The 18,650-nt window shown below is 42.4% G+C and overlaps 1 pseudogene; it reads right to left on the reverse strand.

The window, feature by feature from the left end:
- Positions 1-13,170: 13,170 nt before the first annotated feature.
- Positions 13,171-13,288, reverse strand: LOC126285607 (5S ribosomal RNA; annotated as a pseudogene).
- Between the last annotated feature and the right edge of the window lie 5,362 nt (positions 13,289-18,650).

Genomic DNA, 18,650 nt, shown 5'->3' on the forward strand with positions numbered 1-18,650 from the left:
GCAGTTTGGGTGCATCCTGAGAAATCAGTTCCCAGAACAACCACCTCTGGCCGTAATGCCTTGATACGCCTGGGCACTGAGTCAAACATAGATTGGATGGCGTGTACAGGTACAGCTGCCCATGCAGCTTCAACACGATACCACAGTTCATCAAGAGTAGAGACTGGCGTATTGTGACGAGCCAGCTGCTCGGCCACCATTGACCAGTTTTCAGTTGGTCAGAGATCTGGATAATGTGCTGGCCAGGGCAGCAGTCGAACATTTTCTGTATCCAGAGAGGCCCGTACAGGACCTGCAACACGCGGTCGTGCATTATTCTGCTGAAATGTAGAGTTTCGCACTGATCGAATGAAGGGTAGAGCCACGGGTCGTAACATATCTGAAATGTAACGTCCACTGTTCAAAGTGCCATCAATGCGGACAAGAGGTGACTGAGATGTGTAAGCAATGGCACCCCATACCATCACGCCGGGTGATACCCCATTATGGCGATGACGAATACACGCTTCCAATGTGAGTTCATCGCGATGTGGCCAAACACGGATGCGACCATCAAGATGCTGTAAACAGAACCTGGATTCATCCGAAAAATGACGTTTTGCATTCGTGCACCCAGGTTGGTCGTTGACTACACCGTCGCAGCTGCTCCTGTCTGTGATGCCGTGTAAAGGTAACCGCAACCCTGGTGTCCGAGCTGATAGTCCATGCTACTGCAAACGTCGTCCAACTGTTCGTGCAGATGGTTGTTGTCTTGCAAACGTGCCCATCTATTGACACAGGGATCGAGACGAGGCTGCACGATCCGTTACATCATGAGGATAAGATGCCTGTCATCTCGACTGCTAGTGATACGAGGCCGTTGGGATCCTGCGCGGCGTTCCGTATTACCCTCCTGAACCCACCGATTCCATATTCTGCTAACAGTCATTGGATCTCGACCAACGCGAGCAGCAATGTCGCGATACAATAAACCGCAATCGCGGTAGGTTACAATCCGACCTTCATCGAAGTCAGAAACGTGATGGTACTCATTTCTTCTCCTCACACGAGGCATCACGACAACGTTCCACCAGGCAACGCCGGTCAATTGATGTTTGTGTATGAAAAATCGTTTGGAAACTTTCTTGATGTCAGCACGTTGTAGGTGTCGCCACCGGCGCCAACCTTATGTGAATGCTCTGAAAAGCTAATCATTTGCATATCACAGCATCTTATTCCTGCAGGTTAAATTTCTTGCCTGTAGCACGTCATCTTCGTGGTGTAGCAATTTTAAGTAAGTGTTCTCCTTCCCGTTTAGTTTACGTGGCTGTTCCAGCCTTTTACGACCCCCGTATGTGCTTCAATATGCTAATATGCTGTTGTTCGTTTTATTTTACATACGCACTTCAGAGGAGTAAAATTTTATGTGCTTATACGGTAATCTGGGAAAATCTACTCAAATATAGGAGAAAGGCAAATCATAGCACTTCCAATAGGACAATATGAAAACGCAGCTGTGCTGGCAGCATCCTTTGTATTGAGAGGAAAAGCTTTACTCCATCATTATCTTACGTAGTTTCTAGCCTTAGGCTAGTTCTAATCGAAATACAAACCTCATCATCTTCTACCTTCCCATTTTATCTCGTCGTCACCATATCTCAATTTATTCATCTCCACTCTACACGTTCCTGTACTCAGTTCAGCAGCCTGACTCAAGATTTTCTTCTCGGTATCTTTAATCTTCCTTATTAGGAATAGCCACACCTCCCTTGTTACCAAGCGTAGTTATTTCTGTCGCACTATTTCAGTAACTGTCATTCCGCTTAAATGCTCTTTGGACTTGAGCTGTCTTCTTTTTCCGTTATCGTAGACAAGGTCCTGGAAGAACTCGAAGGACCTGTTGAAAGGAATGTATAGTCCTCAAAACTGGTTGTAAGAAGAACTTCAACAAACGTAAAAGATGGATAATAGCATATAGTCCCATTAAATACAGAGGTACTGAGGGAATTAGGTTTGGAAATGAGACGCTGGAACCAGTCAAAAAGTTTTGCTGTTTCAGCATCATTGTGAATGTAGATTGGCAATATCAACAAAGGCATTTATAAAAAGAGGAATTTGTTAAAATCGGATATAAATTTCAGTGTTAGGAATCATTTTCCGAAGGTAATCGTCAGGAGTGTATCCGTGCACGTAAGTGAAACGTGGACGGTACACAGCTCTTAGGGCAGAAGCTTTTGGAATGTTGTGTCACGGTACATTACATGGGTAGATCAGATATGTAATGAGATACTGGGTCGAATCATATGGAACAGAAATTTAAGGCACATCTTGACTAAAACGAAGGGTTAGGTGGTAAGATACAATCTGAGGCATCAAAGGACCATCAGTTTGATATAGGAAGGATGTGCGGAGGCTAAAAATTGTAGAGGTACGTGAAGGCGTGACAACAGTAAACAAGTTGAAATTGGTATGTTTTGTAGTAGTCAAGAATAGGTTAAGAGTCTTGCACAGGATCGACTGTCACGAGAGCAATAACAACAGCATAAAAAACGCATTCCTTAGCTCTGTAGCAAAAGAATTTTGGTAATAACATGGGGAAACAAAATTCACTAGTTCCTCTAGAGTACCAAGTTGGTGGAGACGAAATGGGATATGGTATCTGGTTTTTCTGATATAAGCTACTCTGACGTTTATCTGATTTTTCGCGTAAAGTGGGAATAATTTATAGTCATGATGTTTCATTGGTTTGGCTGAGAAGTATTAACACTGCATAGCTATAAATATTCTGTACTCAGGTCAAAACTGCTCGTATCGCACACAATTCGCTACGAGTGTTATCATCTGCGGAATGTATTCAGCCACTGAATCACCTGTGTTTGGGAATTCTGTATGCATTAAACTAAAAGCTATATAGTTTAATGTGACAGAACGCTTCCCAAGTGATCTATGACTACAAAGTCGACATATGTAACGCCAGGAAACTAATTTCATGTGGTTGGAGTTGAAAATGAAAATTGAAAATCACGCGTCAGCTGTCAAAAAAAAAAAGAACATAATTTTCCTACTGGTACGTTGATTGTCAGGATTGTCAATATCAGAGCTTGGGATTTACAATTTACGTTCAAATTTAAAATTATTTTAAGATGTTGGTGTCTCCCGTTGCCACTGGATCACAAGTTGTGTGATGACACACCAGCATATGTAGCTGACGTTTCCCCTTCTTGATTAAAACCTATTTCCTTTTTGACACAAGAAATTATAGAATGGCTATAGGACACAAGGAGGCACATTGTGTATTTTGAAAAATAGTTTTAAATGCTGACGTTAGCATTTGTCATTTGTACTTATCATTATCTTCCCAAACACATAATATTTTCTGTTAAGTTGTTAATGGTTTATCTACGTTATCGATGAATAGACAGATAAGATTATTTCAGCGGCTTACTGATGCCAGTAGAAAATTTCTTAAAGAACGAATGAAAACCAACAAATGTTCTATGAAACAGACTGGTAAACAATATAAGTACTAGTATATGGCTGTGTAGATAATTATGTATGTCGACTGACGTAGTTTCAGAACAGGGTTGAATATAACGCTGGAAATTGATTGGTACATTAATATACAGATTTTAGATTCCTTTGAAAAGAAAAGTTTTTAACATCACGCATGCTGCCGTGGAAATAATTATTGTTTTCGGATGAGGACATTTTTCAAAGGTCATTTAAAGTAATGCGTTACAGGAAATATGGTTTAACGCAGCTTACTCGTTTGGATGTAAGCTACCACAAAGTGTTGCTCTCTACCGTAAGGCTACCCAAGTAACTTGTATGTAACTACATTCTTCCCAGAGATATAAGTTTGGACGTACTATTAAAATCAAGATCGCGAGCATCTTCATCATCGCCAGGTAACAAACGTTTGGTTTGTATGAAATATATCAGTGACTGCTAATTTAAGATAAAATTCTAATGAAAATAATCCATTGTCCTCGAAAATGATGTTTTGTTTCATTTGCGACCAAGTGGTTATTTTTATCATAATAATATAGGGTGTCCGGAAATTCCCTCATGGACACGTAGGGGGGGAGTGAGTACGTAATATTCTGAACAGGAACCCACGTTCGGAAACGTAATTCCACGACGGTACAGAGCGTCAAAGTTACACTCGCCGACACCTGTAAATGTACCTATGTACAACGTGATTCAGTCAGTGATGTTTCAGATTTTCAGTGACGATGAAGAAGGATCAATGTATCAATTTGCCTGTACCGGCGAATGAGTCGAAAGTTATAAGCGAAAATCATTCTGATATCTGTAACAGCGGAATGCATGTACAGGTACCGCTGTTGCAAAGATTGTAGGATAGACACATTTCAGAGGTGGCAGTATGAAGCAAAACAAATAAAAAGACTCAGTAAACGTGGGGTCTAAAATGCATACCTTAACAACTATGAGCCCTTGTTCAATAGAAGAGATCTGTTTCACACTAGCGAAGATGACCAAGTGCTCATTGCTCCTCAGGTAGGCATCTTGGAGGCCAAGTTTATAAGACATTTTTTCTTGTTTTGGTCCATACAACTTTGAAAGTTGTTTGAAGTGTTTTTAGCAACAGCAGTACATGTAGAGATATTACACTATCAGACGTATCAGAACGATTTTTGATTGTAACTTTCGACTCGTTCGTTTCCGAAGCATGGACCCTTACCTTAAATCGATACATTTATCTATCTCCATCATCTTTGAAAGTATGTAACATTATCACTGAATCACCTTGTACATACATACGTTTACAGGCGTCGGCGCGTATAACTTTGACGCTTTTTTTCTCTAACGTTCAACCAAGATCTAAAAAACTACGTGTTAACCATCCCTAAGACAGTTTTGCCCACAGGACGAAACTGCGCATTGAAATCTAGCTTAAGCTTGATGATTAACTGAACATTCTCTATTGCACATTTTCGTCGTCATCCACGCTACCCGAAGTGAGTTTCCTTCTTCTTGCATTAAGTTGCTGCTCTTATCATTTGTTTTGCTATCTTTGTTGCTGAAATAATTAACAAATTCGCAAAACTCGTGCACAAAATCTTGATTTCTTTAGAGATCAAACACGAGAAACATGTCAAGGTTCAAAACATCCTAAGAGATTCATTACACAGACATAACTCCAAAGGCCCTGTGACAGATTAAATTCATCTGTGGCCCACCCTTAGTGAGGTATCGAGCATGAAATATTACAGAATAAGAACAAAATACGTAATTTATGTAGAGGGAAAACACGATTCCTATCGAGAAAATTTCTGCAGAACAGTATAAATGTCGACGGTACTCTCTGAGTGTCTTGTTTGGAAAGAAACTTGTTCCTCTTACCCACACTGCTTACTGCTGTCACCAGTAAAGGCCGCTTTGCTGTTCACTCTCAGTGTTTCTTTTAGTACTGCTCGGTTCTGTCTGAGATTAGCTACTCCGGTTGTGTTAACAGTATGGATTAGTTTACTGATGTATGTTTACTTCCAGTAAGAGGTCAGCAAATTCAATGGAAGAAAGGCCCTGCAATTATTTGCTCAGCTGTTACCACAGCGACGGCAATCGGATCCCAGTAGATTTCATCTGAAGTTGCATTTCTCTCTGTTTTCTATTTTATGTTTTGCTACTCACATGTTACAGGTTCTTTTACCGTTGTGGAGGTGTTTTAATAGAAACAATGGTAACTGGGGTAAAAAATCGAATAAATACTAATTGCGTTATTACTCTGTAACGTCGGCCAGGGTGGCCGAGCGGTTCTAGGCGCTACAGTCTGGAACCGCGCGACCGCTCGGATCGTAGGTTCGAATTCTGCCTCGGGCATGGATGTGTGTGATGTCCGTAGGTTAGTTAGGTTTAATTAGTTCTAAGTTCTAGGGGACTGATGACCTTAGAAGTTAAGTCCCATAGTGCTCGGAGCCATTTGAACCGTTTTTTTTTTTTTTTTTTTTTTTTTTTTTTTTTTTACTGTGTAACGAGCTATATGAAAGACTGGGCCCTAATACAAAATACTCAGAAAATGCTCCTGAACAATTTCCTAAATTACGTCAGCGGAGTTCAATTTTTTGTGTCGTTTCGTTGACACTGTAGTCTTGTACATTGAGAAGCAAGGCCAGTATCCTTTTTCTGTGAGGGTTGCGCAGAAAGAAAGTTCCGATAGGTCGCGAAATGGATACCACAATGAAAACCTGATGAAGCTTTGCACAGATGTGTGGGTAATGTCTCTAGTATGACCATCGATCGCATCAAGACGCTCTTTTCAGTTGTGAGCGCGCTGTGAGCGACTAAAGGTGCCTAGAACAAGGATGTCTCCCGCCAAGTAGGAGGGCCCGCTGAGATGCTTCGCCTTAATGAATGCAGCCCACCTAACACAACTGCCACGCACTTCCTTCTTCATGTCAATTCTCAGCCACATTCTGCAAGGGCATTGAAGACGCTCCTGCCGCCTTTTCGATGGGAAGTTTTCGATCGCCCACAACACAGCCCTAATTGGATCGTCCTGAGTATCATCTCTGTTCACATGAAACCCTGGATATGAAGATAACACTTGGACACAGGCTACACACTATAGACCAGCGTAGAGAATTATCGTACAGCACAGGTGGCTGCCATCAATGACGATGGTGTTGGAAATTTGGTATAACGCTCCGACAAATGTCTAAGTTGGAGCGGCGACTATGTCGAGAAGTATCTGGAAAGTGTAGCTAACGCTTGCAAATAAAATGTTTCTGATTTTCACTGTGGTTTCCATTTGGAGAACGGATCGGAACTTACTTTCTGGACAACCCTCGTATAACACAACTGCACACATGTATTAAGAGGGTTCTTTATTAACTTAAACAGGAAGCTACTTAACTTAAGATTGTCCAGGTTTTGTGGTACAAGCTATTCCGTAATAGTCCAAGTTGGCCTCAATGCTGGCGAAGTACTCTGGTCGCTAGGTACTGACTGACTCAGAGCTAGAGGCTGAGCTCACTGCAACTGCAACTCTCACTAGGCTGCAGCTGATCACTCGACTCGTTGACTCACTAGATGACTGACTGACTCCAGTCCATGGTGGCGATCTAAATACTGGCGGCCGAGAGGGCGTTGGCGGTACGTTTCTCGCGAGTCTGTCTTTGGCCTCTCTCCTGACAGGCTCGCTTGCTCCAGTACCTAATATCAATTTTTTCGCAACCTCTTTGCGATGTGAGTGCTGGCGGCAGCTTACACCAGCACACGTTTCACCCTACATACAGACGTTTGCATACTTACAGTTCTGTCCTGATTACGATGGGACAAGTAGTCTGCCGTGAACTTACAGTAGGTACCATTCCAGCATCTGTCTGAGGCAACTTAGGGAAACCACGGAAAACCTAATCTGTGTCGCTAGAGACGATTCATAGTCCTGAATAGAAGGCCAGTGCATTTAAAGCAACGCAACCTCATGTGGCTTTTTCCTAGAGCTACATAATTCATTCAGTTTTCAACACATATCACAACATATGTTACATGCACTATCTGCTGACAACAGGACGGTAGCGATGATGTATAGTTTCTAGTTTGTTTACCACTGGTTACGATTGGCTTGTTTGAAAAGTTCACTCAGAAACACTACATAACGAGTGCACTTTGAGCCGAGAAAGAGTTCACTTTCACATTCTGTCGCCCAGCAATAATATAAATGGGTTACAGGACTGGGTGTCACAACATGGGTCGCGAGAGACATCGTCTTTTTTTTTCCCGTCGAAGCTTCGTGGGCTCGCTCACCTTAACCCCCTTCTTGGATATTAATCTTTTGATGCTATGCCGGCTGCTGTGGCCGAGCGGTTCTACGCGCTTCAGTCCGGAACCACGCTGCTCCTACTGTCACCGGTTCGAATCCTGCCTCGGCCATGGAAGTCTGTGATGCCCTTAGGTCAGGTGGGTTTAAGTAGTTGTAAGTCTGGGGGACTGATGACCTCAGATGTTAAGTCCCATAGCGCTTAGAGCCATTTGAGCCATTTTGATGCTCTTCTGTCTTCTGCCAGTTTTCATTTCATTCATGAACTCCTTCCTCGATCGTTCTCTGTGTCTTCTTCCCTTGAGCATTGCCTCGACCACAGTAGTGAAGTGATATCAGTGACCGAGTAGACAGTGACTGTTTTGATTACTCTCCTTGTCTCTCCTGCTCTTCGCGGCATATCTTAGTTTAAGACTCTGCCAGTATGCTGTATCTTTACTATTATGCTCCAATACCATATCTCGAGAGTGTACAACCTTTTCTTTTCCACATTACTCAGCGTCCATGTGTCTGCTCGATTTATGGATATGTCCAAATACAGCTCTTTAAAAATTGTTTCCTAGTAGTCAAGGAGACTCTGCTTCGCTTTAATTGTGTTGTTTTCTTATTAAGTATTTCTATTGCCTAGGCTCTTCAAGCATTAGTATCCTTCGTACTTCCATCATTCGCTGTGACACAACTTACGAGGCAACAGACAGTAGTCACTAGTTTCATATTTCACCTTCAACGGGCACGAATACAGGGTGAATCACCTAAAACTTGCATGACAGATACTGACGAAATGGAAAGTGCTACTGATGTGCGAATTTCACAGAAGGATTGGTAGTCAGCCAAGAAACAGATTGTAGTAATAACTAGAAGCTATGAAAACATACACTTTCTGAAATGGAACAATGCCTATTAACATTAATAAACTAAAATTAGGGTAAATTAGAATGTCGGTTGCAGGATTATAGTGCGAGTCACTCACAAGACATCGTATTTTGAAAAGTTTCCACCCCGACGTTTGTTTGTGCGGTTCAACCTGCGTAGTTGCTAGGTACAATGTTGTTATTTTTGCTTACAGTGTGCTTATGTCCTCCTTGAGTGCATTGCGACTTATCACTCAGTTAGCGTGTGATAGTCCAAGCGGTAGAGTGGACGATGGGATATACCAGTGGAAAAAAAGCCGACATGCTCATAGTGTATGGAGAGCGTAGCAAGAATGCAGTTGGTACTTGTACAATATATGCGGCAAGATATCCCAATAGACGTCAACCATTTCGGCAGTTATTTATGAGTTTCTTCAACCAGTTACGTGAAAGTGGTAGTGTAACATATAGACAACGTAACAGAAGGAAGCAAGTGACGATAGTGAGGGAGAAATTAATGTTCTTGCTGGTGTTGCAGGTGATCCTCACGTTAGCTCCCGCACAGTCGCACGAGGAAGAGGCATGACTCAGGTAAGTGTCCTATGCATTCTCCATCGACGTACGTTCCATCCCTATCGCATCTCTCTCAATCACGATCTGCATGGAAGCAATTATGAGAATCGTGTTAACTTCTGTACATGGGAATTAAGGCAGAATACTGCAGATGTATCATGTATCTTGTTTACTATGTAAGTAGGCTGTTTAGGTTTTCTTATTGGTAACGCCACGTAGCGCTCTGTATGAAAATCACTGGCTGTGCTGTGCGCAGTCTGTGGCTAGTTTGCATTGTTGTCTGCCATTGTAGTGTTGGGCAGCTGGATGTGAGCAGCGCGTAGCGTTGCGCAGTTGGAGGTGAGCCGCCAGCAGTGGTGGCTGTGGGGAGTGAGATGGCGGAGTTTTGAGAGCGCATGATCTGGACAGAGACAGTAAATTTGTAAGACTGGATGTCAAGAACTCATACATATAATAGGACTTTTGAACAATATTAAGGTAAATACACTGGTTTCTTTCTATCAAAATCTTTCATTTGCTAACTATGCCTATCAGTAGTTAGTGCCTTCAGTAGTTTGAATCTTTTTAGCTATTTAGCTGGCAGTAGTGGCGCTCGCTGTATTGCAGTAGTTCGAGCAACGAAGATTTTTGTGAGGTAAGTGATTTGTGAAAGGTATAGTTTAATGTTAGTCAGGGACATTCTTTTGTAGGATTATTGAAAGTCAGATTGCGTTGCGCTACAAATATTGTGTGTCAATTTAGTGACGAGCAGAATTAGTAAAGTGAGAAATGTCTGAGTACGTTCAGTTCTACTCAGCTGTTAGAAAAGAAAATAATGTAAGAGGTGTACCAGCACAGTAATTCAATCATTTTTCTAAGGGGACGTTACAACTGATGTATTCACATTTCCCAGTCACGTCCTGGTGAATCGCCGAAACATACACTATTGATCTGTTGACAATCTCCCTTGGCTCCGACAGGGCGAATGTCAGCGAGCGTAGAGCGCAGACGTGTGGTGTGGGATAGTGAGCCATCAGCTCATAGGCCCGTTTTTCATAGATGGAACACTGAACTCTCACAAGTATCTCAGTTTCCTAACAGGCGTTCTTCTCTTCTGGAAGAGTTCCACTGCATATTACAAGGAATGTGTGCTACCACTATTATGGCTGTCCAGAGCACAGTGCGCGAAGTGCTACAGCATGTCTTCACGAATTGTTCCCAAATCGCTGGACTGGATGCAGGTGATCTGTAACTTGTTCGACCCGTTCCCCACATTTGACGCCTGCGAAATTTTTTCTCTGGGAAAATTTGAAAGACTAGAGAGGGAGACCAAGAGATGAATACACTAAGCAGATTCAGAAGGATGCAGGTTGCAGTAAGTACTGGGAAATGAAGAAGCTTGCACAGGATAGGGTAGCATGGAGAGCTGCATCAAACCAGTCTCAGGACTGAAGACCACAACAACAACATCTACAAGGACATACCACTGCACCGGATGATATGGAACAACGTATTACTGCAGCCTGTTCGGACACCTGCGGTGAAATACGAGTACGTGTGCAGCAGTCACGCCATACCAGACTGGGAGTGTGTATTGCCACTGCCGGTGGTCATTTTTAAAACAACCGGTGATGGTCAGTTGGTTCGTTATCGATCAGAATCCAGATAACTGGTGTATTGTTCCTTAGTGTGTGCTGCCACAGGGATTCTACAGTGTCGGTGTGGGGACTTTGCAAAATACGATATCTCGTAAACGACTCGCACTAGAATCCTACAACAAACACCACTGACGTTCCAACATTACCTATTTTTAGTTTGTTAGTGTTAATAGGCATTACTCCATTTTAAAAAGCGTGAGTTTGCACAAAAATACCCTTTCAAATTATTATTACAAACTGTTGATTTGATAAGAAAACGAGCTCCTGACTACCAATCCATTGTGTGAAAACCACACATCAATGGCACTTCCATTTCCGCAATATTTGCGGTGCAATCTTTAGGTGATTCACCCTGTATATACTGTTTTCTTTTTTGCTCTTAATGATTTTGGTTTTACATCTTTCGAACTACATATAGCACCTCTCTATTAAGACTTGATCTGTGCCAGCCGGAGTGGCCGTGCGGTTCTAGGCGCTACAGTGTGTGATGTCCGTAGGTTAGTTAGGTTTAATTAGTTCTAAGTTCTAGGGGACTGATGACCTCAGAAGTTAAGTCGCATAGTGCTCAGAGCCATTTTTTGAACTTGAACTATCTGGTGAAGCACCTTGGGTAGATCATCTTTGTTTCCGTCCAGTAAGAATATCACTGCGAAAAAGGCTCCAACTTGTGACTTAAAAAGAAATCACTATAATGTCATACTGCTATTCGTGAGAATTTACGATGTGCCCCATTTATTTTGCTCACTTAAAATAATTTTTTTCTGATGCGCCAAAAGAAGAGTTGCCTCAACCAAGTTTTTTAACATAATTGGGTAGTTCTTTCTGAGGTTACAGGTTTTATGTATCCTCCACAGATGTAAGGGATACGGGGTAGAGGTTCATTTTTTTAAATGAAGCATTGTACATTTTATTGAAGAATACACTTATTCTCTCTAAAAGGTATCCAAAAATTTATCACACTATACCATTTTTATGAGTAAAATGTAGATGTGAAAACAATGAAGAGTGACCACGTTGTGAAGCTGTTTTCTGCCCAGATTGTACACATTACGTCACCAATGTAGTGCTGTAATAATGGTGTGGGTGGTTTTGTTTATGACTTCCGACTTATTTAAATACAGGTGCTCATCTGTAAACTCCCCTCCCACGCGCACCTCATTTGCTGATGCGTAATATCGTAACTGCATGGCGGTAGTACACATTGTGAACACAATTTTTGTTGTGTTTTGTGTGTGATGTACACGCATGGCGATAAGTTAGAAATGCTGATGATCTCCGCAGAAAGTACGTTGGCACGAAATAAATTAGTAAATGGTTCGAATGGCTCTGAGAACAATGGGAATTAAATTCTGAGGTCATCAGTCACCTAGAACTTAGAACTACTTAAACCTAACTAACCTAAGGACATTACACACATCCATCCCCGAGGCAGGATTCGAACCTACGAGCGTAGCGAACGAAATTCGGTTCAGGCACAACTACTGTACAGCAGACGATTCCCTGACAAGCCATCGCCATCTCGCTGGATGCTCGTCTCATTTCTCGCCTCCGTGAAATGTGAAGTTTAAATGCAAGACCTCGAAATCGTAGTAGAATACAAACATACGGAGCTGCTGAGGACGCTGTGCTCGCTGTCGTAGCTACGAATTCTCAAGTCATCACACGAGCAATTCAACAAGAAGTTGGACTCTCGAAAAAAAGTGCACGTAGCATTGTGCAACGTCATAAATTGCATCTTTACCATGTTCATTTACACTAAGAACTTCATGGAAATGAGTTCAACAATAGGGCTCAGAAAAAAACTTCTGACCAAACCTAATTTCTTATCAGATGTTATTTTTACTGACGAGGTGTCATTCTCCAACCAAAGGGGTTGTAAATATGAGACATATGCTGTATTAATACACAAACAATCCACGATGGCTCAGGCAGGTAGAGCATCAACATCCATGGTACGTTAACGTTTGGTGCGGAATTATTGGAGATACCATTATCCGACCTTCCCAGACAATACACCTCACTTCGAAGACACACTCTTACTGTTCTCTTGGACGCCATACCTCTGAGTCAGATTGTCTTGCGTTATCAGCATGATGGATGCCCCGCACATAACGCATTAGAACCCAACGAGTTCACTCTCAGTCCGAGCAGGCCTCAAACGACTCCAAAGATGCTGACCGACCGCCATGTCATTCTCAGTCTACAGGCGTCACTGAATGAGGATATGGAGGGCCGTGTGGTCAGTATACATCTCTCCCTGCCGTATGTCAGTTCTCGTGACCGGAGCCTCTACTTCTCAGTCAAGCAGCTCCTCAGTTTGCCTCACAAGGGCTGAGTGCACCCTGCTTGCCAACAGCGCTCGACAGACCGGATGGTCACCCATCCAAGTGCTAGCCCAGCCCGACAGTGCTTAACTTCGGTGACCTGACGGGAACCGGTGTTACCACTGCGGCAAGGCCGTTGGCGCGACAAATTCTGGACCTTAAATACTCTGTAAGGTGGATTGGACGAGGTTGGCCAGTTTGTTGGTCTGCCCCATGTCAGGACCTTTCACCACTGGATTTTTTTTCTGTGGGGAGCAGTCAAGAATTCTGTCCACCAAAGTGTTCCAACATCAACAGAGGACATGCAGTAACGCATTACTGATGCGTTGCACAGCCATCACAGAGCAAGTAGTAGCACAAAGTAGGACATCCCGCAGCCACAGAGTGACCAAATGTATGAATGTCAGTGGTCACTACTTTGAGCATGTGATGTAAACGCTCTGTTTTCCATGTAGTGGTAGTATCACAGTAAAAGTAACTGCAAAGGGCCAAATTACTTCTGCACTGTCGTAAGTACCATAATATGGTACTATACAATAACGAGATCCATTTACCTTACAGTGAAGTACTGTTGCATCAAGTGTTTATAGGTAATTTGTAAAACATTCAAACGCGCCTTGAAGAGGTTGACTGATTTAGTTAATGATATGCACTGAAGTGATATTCAAATTAGAGAGGTGATCTATTATTTATGTTTTCCATAGTTAATAGTTTCGTAAATAGAATGGTACAGTGTGAAACATTTTTCACTAGCTCTTGGAGAGCGTGAGTGTACTCTTGAATAAAATTTACATAGTTCCATTTAAAATAGTTTAGACTCTACCCCATATCTGCTACAACTGTGGGGATGCATAAAACGTATACCCTTAACAAGAACTGCCCAGTGATGTTAAAAAACATTGGTTGAAACAATTTTTCATTTAACACACAAGAAACAATTATTTTGGCGGAGCGAGATAAATGGGACACCCTGTATATTTATTTGAAGTACTTGGGATCTTCGTGAAGTGAGTTACAGATACCGTGCAACCCAAGACTACTATGCAACAAGAGTGGCGCGTTGCCAGAAGAGAGTACATGTTCCAGGTTTCCCGCACCGCAGTTGTGCTGCGATACGTAGAACAGGTGCAGCACAGTGTGCAAATGAAGTGACGCGATACCTGGAAACACACTCCAAAGTTGAAGTACGCGGGACAGTACTATTTTATGGGTAAAATGTCTAAATTCCACTCTAATTCACGGTGAAGTTTTGGCGGTGTATGGACGAAATTCAACGTCTCATCCAGCCATAGTGACACGATGAGCACGTTCGCACACAGCGGTTCTCCAATGGCTCCATGACTGAGGAGCGGATTTCTATAGCCGAGATCCACAGAAAGCTTCGACTCTTGTTTTCAGAGACTTGGCTACGTTTGCTGCTTTATAGCGTCCAGTACCTGTATCACTCTGAAGTGTAGTACAATATATGATTAAAATTACTTGGCTTCCCATAATTATTGTGAGGCTTAATATCAAAAATGCCCTCATACGTATGTTCCTTTGTCTATTCCAAGGAGAATTAACCGATGCTCATCAGTGACAGCAGGGAATAAAAGAAATGTTTAATTCTGTACTTTGAAACCCATTATCGACGTAGCCTTCCTCTCGTAACATCTCAGCTATCTTCTTTCTCAGCTAACCAATTTTTTGCCACATTGTCAAATCTATAACTACTCATTTTCACCTCTGTTTCTGTTTCTTTTCTTTTTCCTTCATCTCGTCTCCTAACCTTACTCAGTTACATCTCGCTCTTCTTCAGATCACGAGAAATCATTTAAATATTAACTGGAGTGAAATACCTCAAGAGCCGTATATTCATTACAAGAGCTGCTAACATTATTGGTATAATTTACTGATAATTATCTATGCGTATTGTAATGACTACTGCATCCGTTATACTTGTTGTTACTATGAACTGCTCATGTGGAACATATGTTGTTATCTTACTGACGATCTCTTATTGTACACGGTGTGAGGACTCAAAAATTTAACAGGACGTAGAGCATTCTCCACTGAACAATCTGAGGCAGAGAACCTGCGGTCGAAGAGCCAGTTTAATGAGATACTAGCAATGAAATCACGGTACTGTGTTTTTTTATTTGCATTAGTTACAGTTAGCTGTAAATACCATCATTGGCACAATGAATGTACCATTAGTACAGTATCTTACAAAATGTGCGCCGGCCGGTGTGGCCTTGCGGTTCTAGGCGCTTCAGTCTGGAACCGCGCGACTGCTACGGTCGCAGGTTCGAATCCTGCCTCGGGCATAGATGTGTGTGATGTCCTTAGGTTAGTTAGGTTTAAGTAGCTCCAAGTTCTAGGGTACTGATGACCTCAGATGTCAAGTCCCATAGTGATCAGAGCCATTTGAGCCATTTGAACAAAATGTGCTGAGACTGATGGCGATCAACCTCAATGCAAGCATAACATCGGCAAACAAGATTCTGACGCATCCTGACAAATACCCCTGTTGTGTTTCGAATCGCATCACGCGCAGCTGTAATTTTGAAAACTAATTCCAACTCCGTATCCACTCGGGTCTCACGACTTACTTTAGGTATCCCTTTTACGTAAATGGATCAGTATAATTTGAATTACAAAACACCGTTATTTATTTAGAGATACTGAAAAAAGGCATTCACATTGCACCTTTGAGAACATACACCTGAATCAGGCTGCTGTTCAGGCCAAGTGATCTCTCAGGCGATGGAAGAGGACCTCTTCTTCCAATCCATCGACCAGGAAGTACTTCCTAGTAATCAGGTTCGTCCTACGCGTTTCCTTGTAGGAAACAATGTACATGTGAACAAACAGCACAGTACTTGTAATCGTGTACTCATGGCAGTTGCAAATAAGCTGGAAAACAGTAATGCTAGACAAAGGGGTAGGCAAGTTTACTTCCATATCTCCTTAAGCTGACTTCTCCGACCCCAGATTCCCTACCTCAAATTGTTCTGTGGGGATTTCCCCATGGCCTGTTTCATTTTTGCACGCTCCTACTGAAACACTCGGTAAGCAGGTGAGGATCTGTGGGGCTTAATCCTTGAAATACAGGTGAATACATAGGTTGTTGTTGTTGTTGTGGTCTTAAGACATGAGACTGGTTTGATGCAGCTAGCCATGCTACTCTATGCTGTGCAAGCTTCTTCATCTCCCAGTACGTACTGCAGCCTACATCCTTCTGAATCTGCTTAGTGTATTCATCTCTTGGTCTCTCTCTGCGATTTTTACCCTCCACGCTGCCCTTAAATACTACATTGGTAATCCCTTGATGCCTCAGAACATGTCCTACCAACCGATCCCTTCTGATGGTCAAGTTGTGCCACAAACTTCTCTTCTCCCCAATCCTATTCAGTACTTCCTCATTAGTTATGTGATCTACCCATCTAATCTTCAGCATTCTTCTGTAGCACCACATTTCGAAAGCTTCTATTCTCTTCTTGTCCAAACTATTTATCGTCCATGTTTCACTTCGATACATGGTTACACTCCATACAAATACTTTCAGAAATGACTTCCTGACACTTAAATCCAGACTCGATGTTAAAAAAATTCTCTTCTTCAGAAACGCTTTCCTTGCGATTGCCAGTCTACATTTTATATCCTCTCTACTTCGACCATCATCAGTTATTTTGCTCCGCACATAGCAAAACTCATTTACTATTTTAAGTGTCTCATTTCCTAATCTAATTCCGTCAGCATCACCCGACTTCATTCCACTACATTACATTATACTAGTTTTGCTTTTGTTGATGTTCATCCTATATCCTCCTTTCAAGACACTGTTTATACCGTTCAACTGCTCTTCCAAGTCCTTTGCTGTCTCTGACAGAATTACAATTTCATCGGCGAACCTCAAAGTTTTTATTCTTCTGCTTTGATTTTAGTATCTACTCCGAATTTTTCTTTTGTTTCCTTTACTGCTTGCTCAATATACAGATTGAGCAACATCGGGGAGAGGCTACAACCCTGACTCACTCACTTCCCAACCACTGCTTCCCTTTCATGTCCCTCGACTCTTATAACTGCTATCTGGTTTCTGTACAAATTGTGAATAGCCTTTCGTTCCATGTATTTTACCCCCACCACGTTCAGAATTTGAAAGAGATTATTCCAATCAACATTGTTACAAGCTTTACCTAAGTCTACAATTGCTAGTAACGTAGGTTTGCCTTTTCTTAATCTAGCTTCTAAAATAAGTCGTAAGGTCAGTATTGCCTCACGTGTTCCAACATTTGTACGGAAACCTGATCTTCCCCGAGGTCGGCTTCTATCAGTTCTTCCATTCGTCTGTAAGGAATTCGTGTTAGTATTTTGCAGCCGTGATTTATTAAACTGATAGTAGGGTAATTTTCACATTTGTCAACGCCTGCTTTCTTTGGGATTTGAATTATTATATTCTTCTTGAAGTCTGAGGGTATTTCGCCTGTCTCATAGATTTTGCTCACCAGATGGTAGAGTTCTGTCAGGACTGGCTCTCCCAAGGATTCAGTAGTTCTAATGGAATGTTGTCTACTCCCGGGGCCTTGTTTCGACTTAGGTCTTTCAGTGCTTTGTCAAACTCTTCACGCAGTATCATATCTCGTATTTCATCTTCATCTACATCCTCTTCCATTTCCATAATATTGTTTTCAAGTACATCGCCCTTGCATAGTCCCTCTATATACTCCTTCCACGTTTCTGCATTTCCTTCTTTGCTTAGAACTTGTTTTCCATCTGTTTTTTGCATAGGTAAGTGAAATAAATAAGTTACTCCCATCTGCTCCGTTACAATACTTGAGAGCAGACTCCTGAACCACAAGCATTAGCGGTTGCTTCGTCTTCTAAGTCAGCGGCATGTGAGACGCCTGTGACGTCACGGTGCGTCCCCGGCCGGCGCCTGCGGTTTCGTATGGTCGCCCCCACCAGCCGGCGTTGTGTATGTTAATGCCCCGTGCCGAAGCGTCTCGCGTGGCCGGAGTTGTGGATGTGCAGCGTTACGCATGCAACGGGCGCGAGGCGCCCGCAGATTCGGCAGTTTATACGCACGAGTCTTTTGAAATCCTTTATGAGGGTGCCTGACTAGACGCTCATTTTCGCAAGGCAACCTCACGAGCTGAAGCCTTGGAAACGGCTGCCAAATGGACCTCGAATTATGTTCGTCGCTCGTGCACACGTTCTCATCAGCAACCGCAACACCATTTATTGCTTAACACAAGCTAATATTCAAAACAAGATAAAAACAGAATAATCTTTTGAAATTTGATGTTACAGGAAAATGTTGAAGATTAAATGGGTACCACGAACAAGTAACGAAGAGGAACTGCATCGAACTGCGAACAAAAGAAATTTATGGTACACCTTCACTAAATATAGGTATTGAAAGGACACGTTCGAACCATCAACGAATCGTTGATTTGCTTTTATAGAGCTAAGTATGTGGAGGGAGGGGGGGGGGGAGGAGGGCTTAATCAAACTAGACTGA

Source organism: Schistocerca gregaria, chromosome 8 (assembly GCF_023897955.1).
Source record: "Schistocerca gregaria isolate iqSchGreg1 chromosome 8, iqSchGreg1.2, whole genome shotgun sequence".
Taxonomy (NCBI): Eukaryota; Metazoa; Arthropoda; class Insecta; order Orthoptera; family Acrididae; genus Schistocerca; species Schistocerca gregaria.